The sequence below is a fragment of the Perna viridis genome, chromosome 6 (genome assembly GCF_037379345.1).
Source record: "Perna viridis isolate PV_CMFRI_1.1 ecotype Kerala chromosome 6, ASM3737934v1, whole genome shotgun sequence".
NCBI lineage: Eukaryota > Metazoa > Mollusca > Bivalvia > Mytilida > Mytilidae > Perna > Perna viridis.
Genome location: NC_142450.1, coordinates 29,907,239 through 29,925,019, shown reverse-complemented (window position 1 = coordinate 29,925,019; position 17,781 = coordinate 29,907,239). Strand labels below are relative to the sequence as shown.

Below are 17,781 nucleotides of genomic sequence, written 5' to 3'. Positions count from 1 at the left end.
AAATCTGATTTGATGTGTATCCTAAATTGGACCATACTACTTCAAATAGCACTTTCCTACCTAAATCATACATGCTCATCATATCTAATTCGTACTGAATTCTTAATATGACATTACGACTCGAAATAGAATTTTACTGCCAATAACGTACATGATAGTCACTTCGGAGGGAAACTTTACCCCTAACATGCCCGTTTAACAGACAAACTACCCAAGAATGCATGCTTACCACATCATATAAGCATTGTACGCCTGACATCTCCAAACTGCTTCGAAAAACTTATTCCTGCTAAAATCATATATGCCCATAACTTAACATGCGAACGTTTCCTTAATATAGCCAAAGTACTTGAAATATCATTTTCCTACCCAAAATCATTAATGCTCATGACAATTGATACGTGCAGTTCTCCTTTAAATAGCCATTATACAATTCCAAAGATACTAATACTGTGGGAAATACTAATTTCGTACCTTAATTCTCCATATCAATCACATATGATGCGAACTGAACTCTTAACATAATCATACTACTTGAAATAGCTCATTCTTAGCAGAATCAAACATACTGATCAAATCTGATTTGATGTGTATCCTAAATTGGACCACACTACTTCAAAGAGCACTTTCCTACCTAAATCATACATGCTCATCATATCTAATTCGTACTGTATTCTTAATATGACCTTACGACTCGAAATAAAATTTTACTGTCAATAACGTACATGATAGTCACTTCGGAGGGAAACCGTACCCCTACCATGCCCGTTTAACAGACAAACTACCCAAGAATGCATGCTTATCACATCATATAAGCATTGTACGCCTGACATCTCCAAACTGTTTCAAATAACTTATTCCTGCTAAAATCATACATGCCCATAACTTAACATGCGAACGTTTCCTTAATATAGCCAAAGTACATGAAATATCATTTTCCTACCCAAAATCATTAATGCTCATGACAATTGATACGTGCAGTTCTCCTTTAAATAGCCATTATACAATTCCAAAGATTACAATACTCTGTGAAATACAATTTTCGTACCTTAATTCTCCATATCAATCACATATGATGCGAACTGAACTCTTAACATAATCATACTACTTGAAATAGCTCATTCTTAGCAAAATCAAACATACTGATCAAATCTGATTTGATGTGTATCCTAAATTGGACCATACTACTTCAAATAGCACTTTCCTACCTAAATCATACATGCTCATCATATCTAATTCGTACTGAATTCTTAATATGACATTACGACTCGAAATAGAATTTTACTGCCAATAACGTACATGATAGTCACTTCGGAGGGAAACTGTACCCCTAACATGCCCGTTTAACAGACAAACTACCCAAGAATGCATGCTTACCACATCATATAAGCATTGTACGCCTGACATCTCCAAACTGCTTCGAAAAACTTATTCCTGCTAAAATCATATATGCCCATAACTTAACATGCGAACGTTTCCTTAATATAGCCAAAGTACTTGAAATATCATTTTCCTACCCAAAATCATTAATGCTCATGACAATTGATACGTGCAGTTCTCCTTTAAATAGCCATTATACAATTCCAAAGATACTAATACTGTGGGAAATACTAATTTCGTACCTTAATTCTCCATATCAATCACATATGATGCGAACTGAACTCTTAACATAATCATACTACTTGAAATAGCTCATTCTTAGCAGAATCAAACATACTGATCAAATCTGATTTGATGTGTATCCTAAATTGGACCACACTACTTCAAAGAGCACTTTCCTACCTAAATCATACATGCTCATCATATCTAATTCGTACTGTATTCTTAATATGACCTTACGACTCGAAATAAAATTTTACTGTCAATAACGTACATGATAGTCACTTCGGAGGGAAACCGTACCCCTACCATGCCCGTTTAACAGACAAACTACCCAAGAATGCATGCTTATCACATCATATAAGCATTGTACGCCTGACATCTCCAAACTGTTTCAAATAACTTATTCCTGCTAAAATCATATATGCCCATAACTTAACATGCGAACGTTTCCTTAATATGGCCAAAGTACTTGAAGTATCATTTTCCTACCCAAAATCATTAATGCTCATGACAATTGATGTATACTGTTCTCACTTAAATAGCCATTATACAATTCCAAAGATAACAATACTCTGTGAAATACCATTTTCGTACCTTAATTCTCCATTCAAATCACATATGATGCGAACTGAACTCTTAACATAATCATACTACTTGAAATAGCTCATTCTTAGCAGAATCAAACATACTTATCACATCTGATTTGATATGTAACCTAAATATGACCATACTACTTGTACTAGCACTTTCCTACTTCAATCACACATACTCATCACATCTGATTAGTAATTTATCTGTAATTAGATTTTACGACTTGATATAACATTTTCCTGCCAATAACGTACAGGATCATCACATCTGACGCAAACCGTACCCCTGACATGCACGTATGACAGAAAAACTACCCACAAATGCATGCTTATCACATATAAGAAGTGTTTGCTTAACATGGCCAAACTGTTTCAAATAACTTATTCCTACTAAAATCATATAAGCCGATAACTTAAGATGCAAAATGTTTTCTTAATACGGCCAAAATACTTGAAATATCATTTTCCTACCCAAAATCAATAATGCTCATCACAATTGATGCATACTGTTCTCACTTAAATAGCCATTATACAATTCCAAAGATACCAATACTGTGGGAAATACCAATTGCGTACCTTAATTCTCCATACCAATCACATATGATGCGAACTGAACTCTTAACATGATCATACTACTTCAAATAGCTCATTCTTAACAGAATCATACATGCTGTTCACATCAGATTTGATATGTACCCTAAATATTACCATACTACTTCAAATAGCACTTCCCTACCTAAATTATACTTGCCTATTGCATCTGATTCGTACTGTATTCTTAATATGACCTTACGACTCGATATAACATTTTCCTACCAATAACGTACATGACCATCACATCGGAAGGCAAGCGTACCCCTGACATGCGCGTTTGACAGAAAAACTACCCAAAAATGCATGCCCATCACCTCATATAGGAAGTGTACGCCTAACATGGCCAAGCGGTTTTAAATAACTTATTCTTGCTAAAATTATACAAGCCCATAACTTAAAATGCCAACTGTTTTTTAACATGGCCAAAGTACTTGAAAAATCATTTTCCTACCCAAAGTCATTAATGATCATGACAATTAATGCGTACTGTTCACCCCTCAATTCCAAAAATAATAATACTGTGTGAAATACCCTTTCCGTATCTTAATTTTCCATACCAATCATATATGATGCTAATAGAACTCTTAACATGATCATAGTACTTGAAACATCACGTTCTTACTGGAATCGTATATGCACATCACATATGATTTGATATGAAGCGTAAGTATGAAAATATTACTTGAAATAGCACTTTCCTACCTAAATCATACATGCTCATCACGTATGATTCGTACTTTAGTTTTGATATGACCTTTCGACTCGAAATAACATTTACCTACCAATAACGTATATGATCATCATATCTGACGCAAACCGTACCTCTGACATGCACGTATGAAGGAGATCTAGCCAAAAATGGATGTTTATCATATCATCTAAGCATTGTTAGCCTAACATGGCCAAACTGTTTCAAATCACGTATTCCTGCTAAAATCATGCACGCCCATAACTTAAGATGCTGACCGTTTTCTTAATATGGCCTAAGTACTTGAAATATCATTTTCCTACTCAAAATCATTAATGCTCATGAGAATTGATGCGTTCTGTTTCCTTTAAATAACCATTATACAATTTGGTTGATTTTTGTGATTTTTCAAATGCTTCTCCTTTATGTAGGAAAAAATTACTTGTAATATATTCATCAGATTTGAAGGATATATAAAACCATCTAAGTGTGAACGAGTTCCATATTTTGGATTATTGTAGATGGCTGCCATTTAAAATGGCCGCCATCTAAATTAATATGCCCCACTGGAAAATAATGTAAATTTCATCTAAATTTTATAAAACGTGGTATATAGGCTTGACATTGTACATTGAATTTATTTTTTTTGATTCTGTGATCATGTGTGGAACATGAGGGAACTTGTATGTGACTTGCTTTCAAGCACAACTTAAAACTTGTTTTATTTTATTTTTAGGGGGCTTTTGTTTCTTCTTTTTTGTTTTTATTTTTATTTTGTTTTGTCTTTTATGTGGATTTTTTGTGTTTTTTTTTTGTGAGAAAATTATGTGTGGGTCCTGGCTTTACTATTTATGTACCATTAGGTAAAATCCGTGGTAATGTAAATTTGACGCTCGATCTGCAAACTCCAGTAGATTGTTTTTGAATGGCACCTTGAGGTACAATGTCAAAGAAATATATACACTTTTAATAAAATTATTGGTTGGATGTCTTGAAAGTGCTTGTTTTGGTCCCTTATTCCTTACAGTTAAGTAACAACCCAAACCAAAACTTATCCCAGCTTTCCTTTTGTTTTAAACTTGTACATTGTAGAACAAATTTATCGTCCAGAAAACATGTTTCTATCAACACATACTGAATGATTAAACAACACATCAATTTCAATTTCATAAAGATCTTTATTTTTTTAAGTGATTTCTTCTGTGTGTAACTTTCTATTTCTTTACGTTTGTGTATTCTAAATTTTAGTGTTCCTGATGCTATCTTGTAAAAGGATTTCCCACCATTTCTACATTTGGTATCAATATTTATATCAGAAAATACTAGTTGTTTCCATTGCAAGTCATTTATAGGAAAACAATACAGAAACCCACGCTACAAAACTGTAAGTGAAATATCTTTTGCCTTTCTTTATGTATAGATTTTTTGTGAAAACATGTCTATTGCAGACCTATTCGATTTTTTTGATTAAATATGGTTTAGGTATATTATGTCATTTGGTGTATTGATTTCAACACGTCTGAGTACTAGATATCAACTTATATGACTTAATATATTAGACTGGCCGAGATGTAAAAGGAGGAAGTTTTAATTAAGGTATGGATGACAACAAACGAGTCCTTCCGTAAGTTAAGATATGAAACTACCTTACTCTACATTCAGTTTGTTTTTCTCTTTCAGAACTATTTGGTCATTTGGCCAGTATTTAATCCATAAATTGTGGAAAGTTACACCGGATATTACTCCCTGTAAGACTGAAATCAGGCTTTCAGTACTTCTTATGTTATATTTTAGATTTGTGGTATATACCGTACACGGACTTCGTCCCCTATCGATTGATATCTCTGATACATAACACGTAAACTACCACAACATGGGCTTTAAGTGGATTTTCATATAAAGGCGACGTAAGCAGGATAAGCTTAAATAAATCAGAGTGATCATTTTTTTTATTCTAAGAACAAAATACACATATCAACTGAAGTGCGAATATTATGAAGAAGGCGAAAGTACATTGTGAACAGTTAACAAATTCAAAAACCATATTACATGTAGTAGCATATACTTCAATACATGTACATGTAATCTCTTATTACATTCCCGAAGTGGTTTTCAAATAACATTTCCATATAAACTCAACATAAGGAAAATGTTCACATGCTTTCATGACTAGTTAACATTTGCTTATGGAAATAAGACCTGCTATTAAACATGACTGCAGAAAAGATTTACAATATAGTCGTTCTATCCTTAGAACTTCGAGACAAGTCAGGCTTCGTCAGAAATCGTACGGAACAAAATATATATGAGTTTAAGACATAAAACATTATCATTATAATACTACAATTTAAATTGAACAATTGTGTAACTCATTTATTTTGTATATAAAAGTCTATATTTAGCTTTTAAGATATCCTGATATACTTGAACTAAGAATGATACAGATCGTTTGGTTATTTTAACAACTATTACTATGGACACTTTACCAGTACTAAAGGAAGACTTTGGTACCCCTTATCAGTTAATATTATTCTACAGTTACCCAGTTCCACGTGGAGTTTTAACAAATATCAGTATGAAACATTACTGGGTTGGAGCCACATGTATAAGTGACAGTAACTGGAGTCTTATAACTTCATTTGCAATTGTTATCGTACATGTACAACAGATCTGTTAAAAATGACAGGGTGTCAATAATTCTAGTGATTATTATTTATAAATGCAAATACAGGAAGATATTTTCAGATGTTAACATTTCCAACAATTTATATTTTCCTATTTCCAATTTCAGGAGCTTGACACTGAGTCCTTCAAAATGAAGTGCAGTATTTTATGACACTGAATGAGATTTAAGAATACATGGTAATTTGGATGCTACTGAAAAGCCCTTTGACTAAAAATAACATATCACAAAATAAAAGTGTCATTTGGTCTTACTGTAAAAAAAATAGTACATATACATTAGGATCGCGTCTTTTTTATTGTGCAGATGTACACTTCTGTAAAACAGAAGACGAAGAAAAGAGAGGCTGCGATTCATCAGTTGGAAAGAACAAAACTGATCACAGATTTATTTAAAGACAAAACAATTTGAATATTTTCATTCTTCTTGTAAGAGTCAACTGTCAAATAATGGGAAAGTTGGTAAAACATATGAAGATAATAAGACTAGAATATTATTCTCTATATGAAAGGGAGATGGCAAGTAGGATCATTAGCTAAATGATCTTTGTGGATTTTTTTTTATAACTTTTTGAAAAAAAAATGTAAATATTCAAAATCATTAAAACATCTGAGTTTATGATAACAAATCAAATATAAAACCAGTATAATTCCATATATCTAGTAAGTTGATAGAAGTAATGAAACTCTTATTTTCATCAGTAACAATACTTCATAAAAAATGTTGCAGTAGCGCTACAACCAAAATGAACTTAGTTTTTTCACGGAAAACTTGTTTTAGTTTAAATTATGAATTACTCCATCTTGAAAGCATGACAATTTACTCGTCGTTTGACTAATTACTTGTTGCATAATAGTTTCTTCGACAATAAGAGAAATTTGCTGTTTCAGAACTTAATTGCGGTGAAACAATGGCGTCTAGGTAAAACAGGTCTCAAGTTTCACAGTGTTCATTAGATGATTGGAGAAATGTACAGTTACAAAAGACTTGAATGGACTTAAGATGACATGTTCCACTTGAACTGTACTGCTTACAATAACAATCATAAATGAACATCCCAATTTTAACAGTACTATAATATTCTTTACATTATATTCACCACATAATAGTTCATGTATTACAAAAATAAATAAATAAATGAAAAATGCAAGTTCTGTAAAGCACAGCAGTTACTATAATGTATGTGATGGTAGTACACGGGCTAAAAAGTTACATCACAGCTAATTTTACATTACAATTCTACATTTTTTTACACATTGTGATTGAAATAATGTATACAAATGCATTAATTTCAGAATTTCTGAAGAAAAAAAAAACTGTTCATATAATAATCATGGCATCAGAATAGGTAGGCAGAATGTATATTTTGTATATAAAAATACTTTTAGTAATGTTATCAATACTTATATAAAATCAAATACAATTTATTGCATCATAAACTGAATAACGTATTAAATTCATTTATCCACAATCATTAACAATATTACAATAATTACATATAGAGTTCTTGGAGTTCATGACTTTTCCAATATCATATACTTTGAGCAGTAAATCAAAGACTACAACGATTAAATTTCTGTTTAGTCCAAATATCCTTTTTTATTATTTCAAAACATCTTTCAACACTTATTTCTTTGTAAAGCAATCCAAAATGTTCAAAAGAAAATACATATCAACCAATATTCCATCAAAGAAACTTTTTCTGTTATAAATCAAATATAATACATGTATATAAAACAACTAACATGTAAATTACTCCACTGGTTTCTCTTAAATACTTTATTAGAAATCGCAACCCAGGGCAAACAAATTCTGGATATAAACTTTCTCAGAACTTGGAGACAAGATAGGCTTCATGCACATTCACAAACATAAATTTCATAAAGGGACATATATCAATTGTATTCAATTATTAACTGTTCATTTCATCTTGTTTGTGGTTTGAAGAAAGATGGTCCTAAATCAAGTACAAAATCTCTCAGAACCTGGTGACAAGTCTGGCTTTGTGCACATTCATAAACAGAAACAAAAAATAATACAAAATTCACAAAAGAACATACATCAATTGCATTGAATTAAAAACTGTTCCTTTCATCTTTTTTGTGGTTTGAAAAAAAAGATGATTCTGAATCACAGAACACAAACTTTCTCAGAACTTGGCGACAAGTCCGGCTTCGTGCATTTGTAAATCTTCAATTATATTAGAAATTGTAGTTTACAATTATTGAGATATTATCTGATAAAGCAATATCAAGTTTTACTATCAAGCAGTTTTACTTATAGTGGATTTAAGATAAACCCCCTTAAAGAATCCTAAGCATGTTCGCCTCTATTTGTATTTTATAATTAAGTCAGTCAGATGGATTTTCGGATTGTGGTGCTACAGTGCCATCGTACGCTAACCAGGCAATGGACATTAATGTTGTGTCACAGACTAATCAACATGGCGTTCACTCCACAGCTACTGATGTTTCTAACACTAGAAAAGAAGTTTATGTCAATGTGTCGACCTCAAGCTCTATGACAAACATAACAAGAGGCTCCCAGGAGCTTGAATCTCTCTCCTGGTTAAATTTTGTCTTTCAATGGCAATACATTTATCACGAGGTTTACTAATAATTTTGGCCTACGATGACTTTGATGGAACTGATCATAAGGATCAATACAAGGCTTAACAGATGAAAATAACGAAAGGACCACAGGTAGATCTCATCATGCTGAACAGTTTTACCCGGTTATAATTTGGCTAATGGGTTTTGAGATATATTGAAAAACTACAGCTTGACCCCTGTTCTATTTTTAGTAACGGTGACAAAGTTTTTTGACGGATCAAAAATCTAAACAGAACTTTTGTGCAAGATACCCCAAGGAACATCAATACTAAGTTTGATTCCAATCGATCAAGTAGGGTAAGAGAGAAATTTTTTTAAAGAAATAACATTAAAAAAAATGAAAGAAAAAACGTCGAAAAAAGTGCAATAACTCCTAAATGGCTTGACAGATTAAAATGAAAATATATATGCAATATATAGTCTAACCCCTATGTTCTATTTTCATTACCGGCGGCCATGTTGTTTGACGGATCAACAATCTAAACACAACTTTTGTGAAAGATGCCCAAAGGAACATCTGTGCAGTTTCATATAATTCCGCTAAGTAGTTTCTGAGAAAGGAGAAGATTTTTTAAAAAAATTGTTAACGACCACGACGACGGACGACGGCGACGGACGCCAATTGATGGCAATAGCTCACATGGCCTTTGACCAGGCAATACATCGTCGGGTGAGATCGCGGTAGTGCCGCTGAATATATCAAGTGGGACAACACCTATAGTCAATGCACACGTCAACATGACATTGCATGTATAGAATAACATTTCTGAAAGTCTCCTGCATAGTACAATTCAATTATGTCAGCAGTCTTTACAAAAGTTGAAATCCAAATCAAACGATATTCAAGTTTTTCGTTTGCAAGTCAACATAAACAGAAGGAAGCAATTTTTGTTAACAATTTTGATTTCATATAAATATATATTAATGAATAAATGTAACAATAAAATTTATGTCGTATTATAGCAGATTCATTTAGCTTTCAACGCATGTTCATTTTGAGTAAATTAAGTACATGTACATACAGATAAATACAAAAGGAAAAACAAGAATATACAGATCTCAAGGTATCAAAAGTGTTTATGACAATCAACAGATTTTAATGTTTTGATGATGTTCATCTCAATCACTTTGGTATAATATGATATTTTAACACAGTAAGGAGTGCCAAGTTGTATATGAAAGCCAGTAAAACTAATATGTATACCATTTATCAATATTTCCAACATCCAGATCTAATGACATAAATCTTACTAACTTAAAAAATATGATGGATTGAACTACAAGAGTCAAATGTTGATAATCACTCAAAATATTCTTACATAAGTAACCTGACAAAATAGAATATATTAAATATAACAAGTTAGAAGACCATAACAAAATACGTATGAACTATAAGTCTTTATGGTACAGAATATAATCATTTTCTTCCGAGTTGCTCATTTACTTTTGTTACTTTGTATGTATGATTTTAGTTACTTTATATTCTTTGTTGTGTATGTCTGTTTTCCATGTCTGGTCTTTGTCCCTGGATTACGTTCTTTTGATTACCGCTATAACCTTGGTTCCCTTGATTACTCTTTATAAGTTAAGTTGTATAACTTAAAGAGTAAAAAAAAATACAAGTTACAAGCAAGTTAGAGCAATAAAGGATTCTTCAATAATATTTGTTTTTATTAATATACGGTGTATAAAAATCAATTGCACTTGGAGATAAGTACCTACATTGAATCATAATACTAAGAAAACAATAATAAATTATGAATTAACACATCATATGACATGACATAGCATTATAAAGATGTTCACTGCTCATGTCCAGTCATTTTTATGTCAGATTGTTGTACTCCTCTACCCATTTCATTGCATTGATATTTTTTACTTAGTGATATTTTTTACTTAGTGATCCCCACTTTTATTTTCATAATTTGATTAAACACATCTTAACATAATATTTCGACATTTTTTTTATGAAATTCTTGTTATTTCTTCTGCGTATAAAGCCTTTTAAGACAAAACCTATGGAAAATCATGTGAAATTTTCCAAGGCTTATGTTTCAAAAAGAAGCACACTGACCCATCATTTTTTTTCTACATTCTAGCATAAAAAGATCTTAACAGATTTTACAACCCTCTAAAATCCTTATAATCTTTAAACACAGCAGTGAATATCCTTAAGGAAAACAAAACAAATAGATTTTTTTCTCAGATTAGCTCTAATGTTCTATGTAAGCTGTAGGTTCATGACCTTGTAAAAGGGATTACTGATAGTAATTTCTTATTAACGCATTAGGTTAACCATATGGCAATATTCCAAGTATTAAACAGGATCCAGCTTTTCAGAAGTACAAATACTCTTTCTGCAATTTAATTGTTGTAGACAAGCGATAAACTTATATTTTAAAAGTTTTCAAATTATCAAGTAAATGGAGCATTTTGGCACTTTTCAAGCTTTAAGACAAAGGAGGCACAACAGGAGAAGTTTTGTGCAGATGGGCTTCATTTCAACAGCCAGCTGTTATTACTCAGTACTGTTTCGATTTGTTACCTTGGTAAACTATGCAAGACATATTAATAGTTTATTATAGCAAGACTTATTTGCCTAGCCAATTTTAATTTTAAGTGCAATCACTTTACTTTTGTTTTTATAACAAGTTTAAAATTAAAAGTCTTTTTGTTTTTTTTAAGTAAAAGTATATGATACTCCAATTATTAGTTAAGTAGGACAAATTGGTATAATGTAAAACAGATTTCTACCAAGAGAGCTCTATAAATCACTCACTAAGCTAGCTAGATTTGTGTTGAAATTGGAACTGGTCTATTAAGAATCAGTTACAGATTACACAGCCAACCTAAGATTTTTATTTCCATTTTGAGATAAGGTACATGAAGAGTTATCGTTCTTTATTTCCTTTGATAAAGTTGATGTTAGTTTGAGATTAATGTATTAAAAACACAGATTGCAAACTTTGCAATAAAATAAAACAAAATACTCCTACCCGTCTCTTTGAAATATATTTGTAGTTATTGATATATTAACTCAATCTAAAAAAGAGCCATTAAGCAAACAAAGACCATCCAGCTCTTGAATGGTATAAACTTGTCATTTACACCATTTACAATCTTCCCATTCCCAATTGTCCTTAAACCCACCCCGCCCCCATAGAAACCCCCCGCCCCCATAGAAACCCCCCACCCTCATGAAATCCCAATTGCATATTTCTTATCAGTTATTTTATTTTTCAACATTTAAATTATCATTTGTAATTTCATATTAATGAATACTTTCCCGTTCAATTTCTCTTCCTTTCCATTCAAATTCTCCACCCCCTATATAAATACCCATCCCCAATCCGCATTCTCCATTCATCCATATGCCATTAAATGGGAAATTTTCTGTATTCTTTCAATATTTGAAATCACAAATCGATAGATTTCCAATGTACGCATACAATTACTGAAATTCTGTACACTTTGTACATTTACAAAATGGCTGACGGTAAGCTACATACCTATTGTGAAATCCTGTAGCTCGATTATTATTATTTAAAAAAAAATGTTCTAATTATAATAGCTTCTATCAAATTTGTCAATAAAAAACGCTGGTATTCTACATTCTTTATACTTTTTTTCGCTAAATCTACATAGCCATTTATAATTAAGGTATACATTTTTTTTTAAGTATTCCTTCTTTTCCGTTCAATATGCACAATATCCACTCCCCATCCATATTCTCCATTCATTCATATACAATAAAATGGGAAGAATTTTCTGTACTCTATCAACATTTGAAATAACAAATCGATGTGGCTGAATGTACAATTAAGACCAAAAAAAAAAGATTTTATGATACCACAACGAGGTTGAATTACATAAATGCATCTCGCAGCTATGACGATGATTTTGGACATATTAATGTCTATAATATGCTTCTACCGAATTATTTCTCTTCCCAGCTTTCTATGTAGGAGATAACTTATAAAATTACAATATGTCCAAAATGTTCAATAAGTTCGATTAAACATTAAATGTAAGATTCCAGAATTTTTAATTATTGAAAAAATTGATAAAAGCTATCATAAATGGAAAACGCTTATATTCGGGCTGCAAGATTTCAGAACTGGTATGTAGCTTACTCTCAGCCATTTTGTACATGTACAAGGTGTACAGGATTTCGGCATCAACGAATATATTGATTTTGGACTAGAGAATACAGCACTTCATCAATGGAGTATACAAGAAAACACCTCTCTGAAGACAGTTAAATTGAATTATCATCCACCTGCAAGATATTTGAAGAATTGTGGTCCAAATCTAAGTTTATTAAAATGCTGTTTCGACGGGAGGAAAATATTGTATATGCCAATAATTTGAGCCTTCCTTCATTCCAATATATGTTCGATTGTATTAAGAATAATGTGTGTCGCAAATTAGACGATTTTTTTGCTATAGTAGGCATTTCATGCTATTTCATGTCGGAAGAGTCAGTGCTTGACTATATTTTAGCTATGATTCCACCGTCAGAAAAGAAGTTATACTTAAAAGCAATGCATACCTTAATTAAAAAATGGCTATGTAGGTTTAGTGAAAAAAGGTATACACTTTAACCTTTGTTCAATAAACAAACTAACCCTTATTATTTAAAGCAAACTTCAATATCATTGAACAGTAATGTCTCTAATAAAACAATATGAAGTAAGTTAACAAACAAAGCCTTCTTGATGGCTTATAAAAAAACTATTTTGAACCCACAATTAGGTATTAATTAATAAATGCATCCCGCTATTAAGATTAGGATGTTGAACATTTCAATGTCAATATTATAATCATATCGAAGCATTTCCCTTCCCAGCTATCTAGGTAAGAGGTAACTTACATTATGTTCAAAATGTTCAATGATTTCTTTACAACATTATGAAAAAAAATCTTTTTACTTTGTTGATTAGAAAAAATGTCTTCTGAATACTTTAATCTGCAGAGTTCATTATTGTTTTTTTCCAAAACTGAAGTATTCTTTGTGATCAGAATTAAATTGGTAACAAACAAAACCAAATGTATATCTCAAATAATCAATATGATCATTGAACAGAAAACTTTCGTTTATACCTAGGCAAAATCCGTGTGTTGTTCACAACTGGTGCAATGTGTGCCAATTTTCTGCTGTCTTGTGGAATAATGTAAATGGAGAATTTCTATCATTATCTGTCTATACGATACAACTATCTTTGTCGTTTAATCCATTATATTAAAGATCGGGAAGGACATTTTCCAGTCATTGAGAGGACGGCACACAAACAAATCCTATGATCATCGTGCATCCTAACATAAAATAAAATATGAAACAAACAGTGTCACACTTATTCACAATTGATCTTTGACGATATACACATATATATATATGAAATCCATATCTCTCAAACCTGTGCATTGGGGACAAAATCAGAATATTTAAAATTGCGTGTATGTATTTTAATGGTTTTAAATTGTACCAGAAAAAAAATGGATTGATATTCATTTTGACGAATCTGAGTTTTGTGAATACATAATTGTCAGGACATGTAATGTAGAATGTGTCGTGAAAAAGATATCACGCTTCGTAGAGACATTTATAATATCCCTGTTTACATTAACTGACATTTGTATGTAATGTGAAATTCGAATTATGATCTGACGATGCTAAAGTACATTATTGATTGTTTGATAAGAAGAAATGCTATATAGAAAAAAGCAGCCCTATTAGGGTATACAAGAACTTATGTTTTAGTGAATATTAGAAAGCAACGCCATTATGCAAATATTCTCTAGATTTCGCTCAGGACTTTAGGGAAACCTTTCCTAGAAATGTGCTAGAAACATAATTTTACAGTATATTTTAAATCAGGCCTTTATATAAAACAATAAGTATTCTTCTTTTTTTTTAGGATATAAATATAAGTTTCTATTAGCCATTTGTCCTATCTATTCAACATTGTACTTCAATTTACCTGTTTTTTTAGCATAAAATGAAGTAGATAGCTATCCCAGTTGCTTCAGTTTCTTCATTTTCAATTCTTTTTTTTTTCAACAAATGTTCCAAATAAACAGTGTCATTTTCCTCGACTCTGCAAACAAAAAGAATTCTGTTTATGGAAGACAAATATATAATATAAATTTCATAATTTGTATTCAACAACACAAGACAGGGATTTTTGTTGAAAAAATTTATATTTTTCAAAATCAAATTCTAACCTAAAATGGGTCATTTAGGCATCGGCCCCCAAGATGAACTTTTTGAAAATTTTGATCTGATTTCGTTTTTCTAAATTCTCTTTCAAAAATTTACTTATATGAAATTTGATTTAAAAAAAAAAAACAGACAGTGATTTTCGTGCTGAGTAAGTGTTTCTATTTACAAATGATTTTCAAAATAAGACAAAAATATAAATTTAGGCTGAATAAAGCACCTCAGTGACCGTTTCGAAAAATGATAACATTCAATAGTGATTGAATTGATTAATTAATTCAGCAACGATGTTAGAATTGTAATACACAGATAGTGCTTTAATTGTACAAGTAATCAATCATTTTTTTTTTGTGCGATGTACATTGTTAAAAGGTCTTTATGTTTGGTTCAATGTACAGGAGATTTTTTTTTACTTATACTTGGCATTCATGACGTTAAATTTAAATTGTAATTCGATTAATTACAATTGCAAAATATATGTAATTCATTTAATTAAATGTCCGAACTCATGTAATGGCAATAATAATTTGACTGAAATATTATTCATATATTAAGTTTTAATCAATTATTATCAACCCTTATTGACAGTTTTTTTTTCGATCGAAAATAAGGTGATTTGTAACTCATACATCCTTCGATTTTACATACTCGTACGAAACAATTTATTCTTTCTATTGTGAATCTATTTTTGACGACCATACAGTTATGACATATTTCAGTCTGAAATGCGTAAATGTTCATCTTAAAAAGTCACTTTGAAATATGGCATTTTTCGCTAGATATAGAGGGCATTTTATCGATATAACTAATGTAGTAAGACAGCAAAAACAAATTTTATCTCATTGGATTTGCGATGCAATTAATGACAAAACGACGTCATTCAATAATTGTGAACAAACATTTGTTTAAAAACATTTTACCTCTATTCACAAGGCGTGATATAATGCAGACCGCAATCTTTCATGTCTATGAGATTTTATCCATGTGGTGACATGTCACTTCATTATAGAATTAAATAGTTACGCCTACAACTCTGAAATAGTTTTGTTCTTCATAGTCGTTTTATGGCATATTTATTTACATGGGTCAGATAGATAAAAGGCGCTTAACAATCTAAACCCCGTCTTGTTTGTACGCTTGTTCAAAAAAATCTAAGGACATTTTACAAAATATGAACCACATCCTTGTGTATCCTATCCATGAATAGATTTGTTTTTATCAATTAACGTGGATGTTCGAGTCACACGATTGAAAGCAAATATTTAGAATTATGTATTTTCTACTTTATGTATCAAGTATTTGAAAACCCAAACTTCGACTAACTCAATTATATAGGAGATTTTGTTTTAACTGACGCACATTATTTTCATTCAAGTTTGTATCATCAATTAAATGGTTAAATTGAGATACACTAAATATTTCAAATGTCTTCTTTTCTGTACATTAATTATATATTAATGACGCCTCCTTTTTTTATTGAAATGCCTAATACCTACAATTACTCCCCAACTTGTTAGGAGGGAGACATGCATTTTGGAGAAAAAAAATACAAACTAAATATTTTTACCGGTCATTATTTTTGCCATACAATCAACCATGTAAACGCGATATTGGCAACGTCTAAGGACCGGATGTGCAGATTTTTTTCTCCTAAACGAAGATTTTAGAGAATTAATGTGATAAAACTCAAGTTTTGGGATATTCCGACGAATAGGAGACATGGGAGCATGGACCAGGTGCACCGATAGGGTAAGCGGCCCCTGCTTGTCTAGAAACACCCACCGAGTTGCTCATAAAAAGTCAAGTCTGGGGTAGACAAACGAGGAAAGGCAAACCATGACCCGTTGAATAACTCAGTTTTCATGGTGCTGATGGATACATCATAACAATCCACGAGTTCATGATGACGACCATAAAACTTCTGTAGTGATGACTTCAATCTTGTAGCAATATAACCCTGTTCCAGAAGCCTATTTGTCAGACTTTTAGGGCGATACAAAAAGTCTGCGTAGTTTCGGCAAGCTCTGGCATAGCGTATGAGTTGTGATATGAACACTCCATACGCAGGAGCCGAAGGGATGTTGCCACAGATGAAAGGAAAGTTGACAATTCTGAATGAAAAGTAATCACATTTGTGGTAAAGTTTGGTCAATAATTTTCCTTTACCATCGATTTCGAAGTGTAGCTCAGGAAATTAGAGCTTTTCATAGAATTTTGATGGCAAGTCGAATGTTATTCCTGTAAATTAATTGATAATATACGTTTAATTTGCTCCTGGCATAATTACAAGCAATCACCATCTATACCCCCTACGTCACGTAAAGTCTACAACAATTCGTCAACGGAATAGAATTTTTTCTTAAGCCCATTAATTGCTTCTGCAACACTTGCTGCGGCTATCACTGATGGTTTGTGCATAATAAATCCCATTTCAGTAAATTGCATACGTAAATGAATTTTTGAGCATGTCTTGTCTCGCAAATTAACTGCAATTGTCATTAAATTCAAAAAATGTCAGAAAATCAGTAGGTGTAACGGATAACAATCCCCAGTTCAGTGTTCTCAAAACTGATGATTCCATTGCATACATGTCTTTCAGGGTGAAATAATTTCCTGCACATGAAATAAGTTTTTGTGGTTTTATTGGATCTGTTTTCCCTAGTTTTGATGCAACAAGTAATCCAACAGCCCCCAAAAGTTGCAGTTGTGTCCGATCAATATCTATCAATGACATGTACCTATCAATATAATTCACTGCTAGAAGTGCTACATTATCCGTTGATTCTTCTTCT

General features: G+C 31.6%; 2 long non-coding RNA genes across 24 annotated transcripts in view; one reads left to right on the top strand and one right to left on the bottom strand.

Moving 5' to 3' along the window:
- The window catches only part of LOC148614478 (uncharacterized), a 35,109-nt gene extending 28,714 nt beyond the window's left edge, over nt 1-6,395 (top strand). Inside the window, exons 2-4 of the long non-coding RNA XR_015923690.1 lie at nt 4,723-4,858; nt 5,269-5,381; nt 6,266-6,395. This is a non-coding gene — a long non-coding RNA (uncharacterized LOC148614478). The remainder of the gene's footprint in view (nt 1-4,722; nt 4,859-5,268; nt 5,382-6,265) is intronic.
- LOC148614477 (uncharacterized) overlaps nt 5,402-17,781 on the bottom strand; it is a 39,153-nt gene continuing 26,773 nt past the window's right edge. For 21 of the 23 annotated variants that reach the window (XR_015923674.1, XR_015923670.1, XR_015923679.1 and 18 more), the window contains 2 exons: nt 14,751-14,867; nt 5,402-14,085 (listed from right to left, as the gene is read on the bottom strand). This is a non-coding gene — a long non-coding RNA (uncharacterized LOC148614477). Of the gene's footprint in view, nt 14,086-14,750; nt 14,868-15,909; nt 16,023-17,781 lie in introns of all 23 variants that reach the window. The other 2 variants (XR_015923680.1, XR_015923683.1) reach the window with 2 other exon arrangements.